Consider the following 8,715-nt stretch of genomic DNA (forward strand, 5'->3'; position numbering starts at 1 on the left):
ACATCACTGACAGGATATAGAATACACCTGGACAACATCACTGACAGGATATAGAATACACCTGGACAACATCACTGACAGGATATAGAATACACCTGGACAACATCACTGACAGGATATAGAATACACCACATGGACAACATCACTGACAGGATATAGAATACACCTGGACAACATCACCTGACAGGATATAGAATACACCTGGACAACATCACCTGACAGGATATAGAATACACCTGGACAACATCACTGACAAGATATAGAATACACCTGGACAACATCACTGACAGGATATAGAATACACCTGGACAACATCACTGACAGGATATAGAATACACCTGGACAACATCGCTGACAGGATATAGAATACACCTGGACAACATCACCTGACAGGATATAGAATACACCTGGACAACATCACTGACAGGATATAGAATACACCTGGACAACATCACTGACAAGATATAGAATACACCTGGACAACATCACTGACAGGATATAGAATACACCTGGACAACATCACTGACAGGATATAGAATACACCTGGACAACATCACTGACAGGATATAGAATACACCTGGACAACATCACTGACAGGATATAGAATACACCTGGACAACATCACTGACAGGATATAAAATACACCTGGACAACATCACTGACAGGATATAGAATACACCTGGACAACATCACTGACAGGATATAGAATACACCTGGACAACATCACTGACAGGATATAGAATACACCTGGACAACATCACTGACAGGATATTGAATACACTTGGACAACATCACTGACAGGATATAGCATACACCACATGGACATTGTGTCTGACACAGATTTAACTGTGTGGACAACATTACTGACAGAGATTTAAACCAGGTGGACAACAATCTGTCTGGTATGGACAGGAGACAGCCTCACTGCTCTGATGACCTGCAGAGAGGAGAGGAGACAAACAGACAGAGATTTAAACCAGGTGGACATCAATCTGTCTGGTATGGACAGGAGACAGCAGCACTGCTCTGATGACCTGCAGAGAGGAGAGGAGACAAACAGACAGAGATTTAAACCAGGTGGACATCAATCTGTCTGGTATGGACAGGAGACAGCAGCACTGATCTGATGACCTGCAGAGAGGAGAGGAGACAAACAGACAGAGGTACAGAAGACGTTACTTGAATCACCTTCCACAACACATGACTAATGACATTTGTAAACCCACTGATCGTGGTGGCCTTTGTTCAATGTATTCAACATGACCCCGGGACAACACACTCCTTCTAAGGCTGAGAAACAGGTGTATGGAAAAATGTATGACAGATAATGACGACATACGATGTATGTAGACATTGAATAATGTAATGTATAGATATGACATCAATAAGACGAGCTTCTGTATGTAAACATTAAATAATGTAATGTATAGATATGACATCAATAAGACGAGGTTCTGTATGTAAACATTAAATAATGTCATGTATAGATATGACATCAATAAGACGAGGTTCTGTATGTAAACATTAAATAATGTCATGTATAGATATGACATCAATAAGACGAGGTTCTGTATGTAAACATTGAATAATGTTCTGTATAGATATGACATCAATAAGACGAGGTTCTGTATGTAAACATTGAATAATGTTCTGTATAGATATGACATCAATAAGACGAGGTTCTGTATGTAAACATTGAATAATGTTCTGTATAGATATGACATCAATAAGACGAGGTTCTGTATGTAAACATTGAATAATGTTCTGTATAGATATGACATCAATAAGACGAGGTTCTGTATGTAAACATTAAATAATGTAATGTATAGATATGACATCAATAAGACGAGGTTCTGTATGTAAACATTAAATAATGTAATGTATAGATATGACATCAATAAGACGAGGTTCTGTATGTAAACATCGAATCATATCATGTTCAATACTGAAACATATTCTTGAAAACATGTACAGCTTGTAAACCAGAAATGAAGACAGACCATAGTTTTAATTCTGTGTCAACAAACTGTTCTAAAAATACCTATCTGTTCTTCTCAGCTCCGTTGACTCGTGGAGTTATTGCATTGTTAAATCTCTATTTTTTTAAGGTATGATATAAATATATGTTTTATATGAAACGGGATTGGTTTAAAACTGGAGATTTTATTTAATAGATTTATAACATTCAATTGTGTTTTTTTTACATTTTTTTATGTTGAAAAATGTTTTGCTTTGATGAGAACCTTTCAGGCAGGTAGAGGGTGACTAAAACAAAATGGCTTCCTTTCAAAACAATCATGTTCCATGTTCACGTGCTCATCGGAACTTCCCGACCTGCTGACCGGTTGTGGTTATTAAACACGTGCCGCGTTCAACCAGTTGGAAAGTCTGAATTTCCTAGTTTCCGACTAGCAAGTGAACACGACATTAAACCCCTATTTTCCGGCGCAGGGATATGACGTCATCAGTATGAATCTGCTGCAGGTGTTTTGACGAATGTTCATATGTTTATTTTTTAATCATTTCAATTATTGATTGATTGTTTTTGATCAGAATGCTGTATCACTGTTAATTGATCACTGTTAATTGATCACTGTTAATTGATTGAAGGCATCTACCTCAGTGTCCGCGTCACGTTTAGTTTTCAACAGCAGCTGTAACCTCTGGGTCGTGTTCCAAGTGAAGAAAACAGGGAGGTGACAACCTTGAGTTGTCCAATAAGAAACACTGATTTTCATTTTTTTTCCCCATGGCAAAATGGTTTGGTACGCGAGCTTGAATGACCGGTTTTCAGACCATGTTTCTATGTTAACTATGTTAACTAAGTCACCCAGTGTCACCCCATGTAACCATGGTTACTACGTCACCCTGTGTCAACCAGTGTAACCATGGTTACTACGTCACCCAGTGTCACCCCGTGTAACTATGGTTACTACGTCACCCCGTGTTAACTACGTCACCCATTGTCACCCCATGTAACTATGGTTACTACGTCACCCCGTGTAACTATGGTCACTACGTCATCCCGTGTTAACTACGTCACCCCGTGTCACCCCGTGTAACTATGGTTACTACGTCAACCAGTGTTAACTACGTCACCCCGTGTCACCCTGTGTAACTATGGTTACTACGTCAACCAGTATTAACTACGTCACCCCGTGTCACCCCGTGTAACTATGGTCACTACGTCATCCCGTGTTAACTACGTCACCCCGTGTCACCCTGTGTAACTATGGTTACTACGTCATCCCGTGTTAACTACGTCACCCCGTGTCACCCCGTGTAACTATGGTTACTACGCCAACCAGTGTTAACTACGTCACCCCGTGTCATCCCGTGTAACTATGGTTACTACGTCTACCAGTGTTAACTACATCACCCCGTGTCACCCCGTGTAACTATGGTTACTACGTCAACCAGTGTTAACTACGTCACCCCGTGTCACCCCGTGTAACTATGGTTACTACATCATCCCGTGTTAACTACGTCACCCCGTGTCACCCCGTGTAACTATGGTTACTACGTCATCCCGTGTTAATTACGTCACCCCGTGTCAGGCCCAGTTAAAACAACCTGTAATGCCCTGTTCCATGCACCATTGGGATAACCCTACTGTCTGACCTGGACTGCAGTACAACATATAATATAGTGTAGGGATCACATCACAACAACGCAGTCAGATGTACTGGTATAGATATCACCACCCAGTCAGATGTACTGGTGTAGATATCACCACCCAGTCAGATGTACTGGTGTAGATATCACCATCAACCCAGCCAGATGGTATAGATATCACCACCCAGTCAGATGTACTGGTGTAGATATCACCACCCAGTCAGATGTACTGGTATAGATATCACCACCCAGTCAGATGTACTGGTATAGATATCACCATCAACCCAGTCAGATGGTATAGATATCACCACCCAGTCAGATGGTATAGATATCACCACCCAGTCAGATGTACTGGTATAGATATCACCACCCAGTCAGATGTACTGGTATAGATATCACCACCCAGTCAGATGTACTGGTATAGATATCACCATCAACCCAGTCAGATGGTATAGATATCACCACCCAGTCAGTTGGTATAGATATCACCACCCAGTCAGATGTACTGGTTACAGATATCACCACCCAGTCAGATGGTATAGATATCACCACCCAGTCAGATGTACTGGTATAGATATCACCACCCAGTCAGATGGTATAGATATCACCACCCAGTCAGATGTACTGGTATAGATATCACCACCCAGTCAGATATACTGGTTACAGATATCACCACCCAGTCAGATGTACTGGTATAGATCTCACCATCAACTGGGGCAGTATGGGCAGTAGGGGCAGTAGGGGCAGTTTGGGGCAGTATGGGCAGTAGGGGCAGTATGGGGCAGTAGGGGCAGTATGGGGCAGTATGGGGCAGTAGGGGGAGTATGGGGCAGTAGGGGCAGTATGGGGCAGTAGGGGCAGTATGGGCAATATGGGGCAGTAGGGGCAGTATGGGGCAGTAGGGGGAGTATGGGGCATTATGGGCAGTATGGGGCATTAATGGCAGTATGGGGCAGTAGGGGGAGTATGGGGCATTATGGGCAGTATGGGCAGTATGGGGCAGTAGGGGGAGTATGGGGCAGTAGGGGCAGTATGGGGCAGTATGGGCAGTATAGGGCAGTAGGGGCAGTATGGGGCAGTTTGGTGCAGTATGGACAGTATGGGGCAGTAGGGGGCAGTATGGGGCAGTATGGACAGTATGGGGCAGTATGGGGCAGTATGATGAGTATGGGCAGTATGGGCAGTATGGGCAGTATGGGGCAGTAGGGGGCAGTATGGGGCCATATGGGGCAGTAGGGGCAGTAGGGGCATTGCAGGTCACAAATGGCGAGAACGAGAAAGAACGGGTCGGGATCATAACATAGTGGAAACACAAATATTCACTTCACTGTGCTGAGTCTCTTCACGCCATCCCACACCTACTGACCCCATCTCCCTCCCAGCATTGAGCTATCCCACTGGCCCTATCTCTATCCCCAACACTGAGCTATCCCACTGACCCTATCTCCCTCCAACACTGAGCTATCCCACTGACCCCATCTCCCTCCCCAGCATTGAGCCATCTCACACCCATCTCCCTCCCCAGCATTGAGCCATCTCACACCCATCTCCCTCCCCAGCATTGAGCCTCAGAGGGCTGGAACAGGCTAGCTAGCCAGGTCAGAGCTCATTACCAGCTAACTGCACAGCAGGCTGACCACAAGGGTCTATATGTGTCTCTCAGTGTAACCCTGCCAAACTCTCCATCACAACAGCCGCTAGGCTAGTTAGGAGAAACAAGTTATTTTGATAAGGGAGGGTATCAACAGGTTTGGATCATTGATTCTGACTGGAGATAAGATGCTTTTCTTATGATTTTTAAGTTCATATGATTGTTGCCATTATTTCCTCTTTAATTTGTGATCTATTGTTGATGAATAAATATTTTATTATTATTGATTGTTGATATTTTCATGAGGCGGCTGCATGCGTGTGTGTGTGTGTTGATGCTTGTTGAATGTATATCACAGAGGAACAGTGACACTACCCATGGTTCCTTGCTCCATCTTGACAAGTCTCAACTCTCTCTCTCTCTCTCTCTCTCTCTCTCTCTCTCTCTCTCTCTCTCTCTCTCTCTCTCTCTCTCTCTCTCTCTCTCTCTCTCTCTCTCTCTCTCTCTCTCTCTCTCTCTCTCTCTCTCTCTCTCTCTCTCTTTCTCTCTCTCTTTCTCTCTCTTCATTTCAAGGGGATTTATTGGCATGGGAAACATATGTTAACATTGCCAAAGCAAGTGGAGTAGATAATATACAAAAGTGAAATAAACAATAAAAATGAACAGTGAACATTACACTCACAGAAGTTCCAAAAGAATAAAGACATTACAAATGTCATATTATGTCTATATACAGTGTTGTAATGATGTACAAATTGTTAAAGTACAAAAGAAAAAATAAATAAACATAAATAAGGATTGTATTTACAATGGTGTTTGTTCTTCACTGTTTGCCCTTTTCTCGCGGCAACAGGTCATAAATCTTGCTGCTGCTTTGTCACACTGTGGAATTTCACCCAGTAGATATGGGAGTTTATCAAAATTGGATTTGTTTTCTAATTCTTTGTAGATCTGTGTAATCTGAGGGAAATATGTGTCTCTAATATGGTCATACATTGGGCAGGAGGTTAGGAACTGCAGCTCAGTTTCCACCTCATTTTGTGGGCAGTGAGAACATAGCCTGTCTTCTCTTGAGAGCCATGTCTGCCTACGGCGGCCTTTCTCAATAGCAAGGCTATGCTCACTGAGTCTGTACATAGTCAAAGCTTTCCTTAAGTTTGGGTTAGTCACAGTGGTCAGGTATTCTGCCACTGTGTACTCTCTGTTTAGAGCAAAATAGCATTCTAGATTGCTCTGTTTTTTAGTTAATTATTACTCCGAAATGCTCTCACCGTACTACAGCCCCTACATTACTCCCCAATACTCTCACCGTACTACAGCCCCTACATTACTCCAAAATACTCTCACCATACTACAGCCCCCTCAGCTCTCACCGTACTACAGCCCCCTCAGCTCTCACTGTACTACAGCCCCCTCAGCTCTCACTGTACTACAGCCCCTACATTACTCCAAAATACTCTCACCATACTACAGCCCCCTCAGCTCTCACCGTACTACAGCCCCATCAGCTCTCACCGTCCTACAGCCCCCACATTACTTCCCAATGCTCTCACTGTACTACAGCCCCAACATTACTCCCCAATGCTCTCACTGTACTACAGCCCCAACATTACTCCCAAATGCTCTCACTGTACTACAGCCCCCACATTACTCCCAAATACTCTCACTGTACTACAGCCCCAACATTACTCCCAAATGCTCTCACTGTACTACAGCCCCCACATTACTTCCCAATGCTCTCACTGTACTACAGCCCCCACATTACTCCCCAAAGCTCTCACCGTACTACAGCCTCCTCTGCTCTCACTGTACTACAGCCCCCTCAGCTCTCACTGTACTACAGCCCCCACATTACTTCCCAATGCTCTCACTGTACTACAGCCCCCACATTACTCCCCAATACTCTCACATTTATCTTATCCCAGCTACACTTCCCACCACAGCATTAAATAGAACATGTATCTTATCCTAGGTACACTTCCCACCACAGCATTAAATAGAACATGTATCTATATGGCTCTGACTGTGTATTCTCAACCCTCCCCTCCTCCCCTGTTTTAAAACAGAATTTGGGGATTTGAATTGCATCAGAGGTAAAAGAGATTACCCCAACTGTGAAGCATTAAACCCCTCTCTCTACCAGGCAGCAGGCACCAGGCAGCAGGCACCAGCTATACCATCTATCTACTGTTGACCCAGTCAGGTGATAATATAACAGCAATACCATCTATCTACTGTTGACCCAGTCAGGTGATAATATACCATCTATCTACTGTTGACCCAGTTAGGTGATACCAGCTATACCATCTATCTACTGTTGACCCAGTCAGGTGATAATATACCATCTATCTACTGTTGACCCAGTCAGGTGATACCAGCTATACCATCTATCTACTGTTGACCCAGTTAGGTGATAATATACCAGCTATACCATCTATCTACTGTTGACCCAGTTAGGTGATAATATACCATCTATCTACTGTTGACCCAGTCAGGTGATACCAGCTATACCATCTATCTACTGTTGACCCAGTCAGGTGATAATATACCAGCTATACCATCTATCTACTGTTGACCCAGTTAGGTGATAATATACCATCTATCTACTGTTGACCCAGTCAGGTGATAATATACCATCTATCTACTGTTGACCCAGTCAGGTGATACCAGCTATACCATCTATCTACTGTTGACCCAGTCAGGTGATACCAGCTATACCATCTATCTACTGTTGACCCAGTCAGGTGATACCAGCTATACCATCTATCTACTGTTGACCCAGTCAGGTGATAATATACCATCTATCTACTGTTGACCCAGTCAGGTGATAATATACCAGCTATCTACTGTTGACCCAGTCAGGTGATAATATACCATCTATCTACTGTTGACCCAGTCAGGTGATAATATACCATCTATCTACTGTTGACCCAGTCAGGTGATAATATACCAGCTATACCATCTATCTACTGTTGACCCAGTTAGGTGATAATATACCAGCTATCTACTGTTGACCCAGTCAGGTGATAATATACCAGCTATACCATCTATCTACTGTTGACCCAGTTAGGTGATACCAGCTATACCATCTATCTACTGTTGACCCAGTTAGGTGATAATATACCAGCTATCTACTGTTGACCCAGTCAGGTGATAATATACCAGCTATACCATCTATCTACTGTTGACCCAGTTAGGTGATACCAGCTATACCATCTATCTACTGTTGACCCAGTCAGGTGATAATATACCAGCTATACCATCTATCTACTGTTGACCAAGTCAGGTGATACCAGCTATACCATCTATCTACTGTTGACCCAGTTAGGTGATAATATACCATCTATCTACTGTTGACCCAGTCAGGTGATACCAGCTATACCATCTATCTACTGTTGACCCAGTTAGGTGATACCAGCTATACCATCTATCTACTGTTGACCCAGTTAGGTGATACCAGATATACCATCTATCTACTGTTGACCCAGTCAGGTGATAATATACCAGAT

This window comes from Oncorhynchus masou, unplaced genomic scaffold (genome assembly GCF_036934945.1).
Source record: "Oncorhynchus masou masou isolate Uvic2021 unplaced genomic scaffold, UVic_Omas_1.1 unplaced_scaffold_443, whole genome shotgun sequence".
Classification (NCBI taxonomy): Eukaryota; Metazoa; Chordata; class Actinopteri; order Salmoniformes; family Salmonidae; genus Oncorhynchus; species Oncorhynchus masou.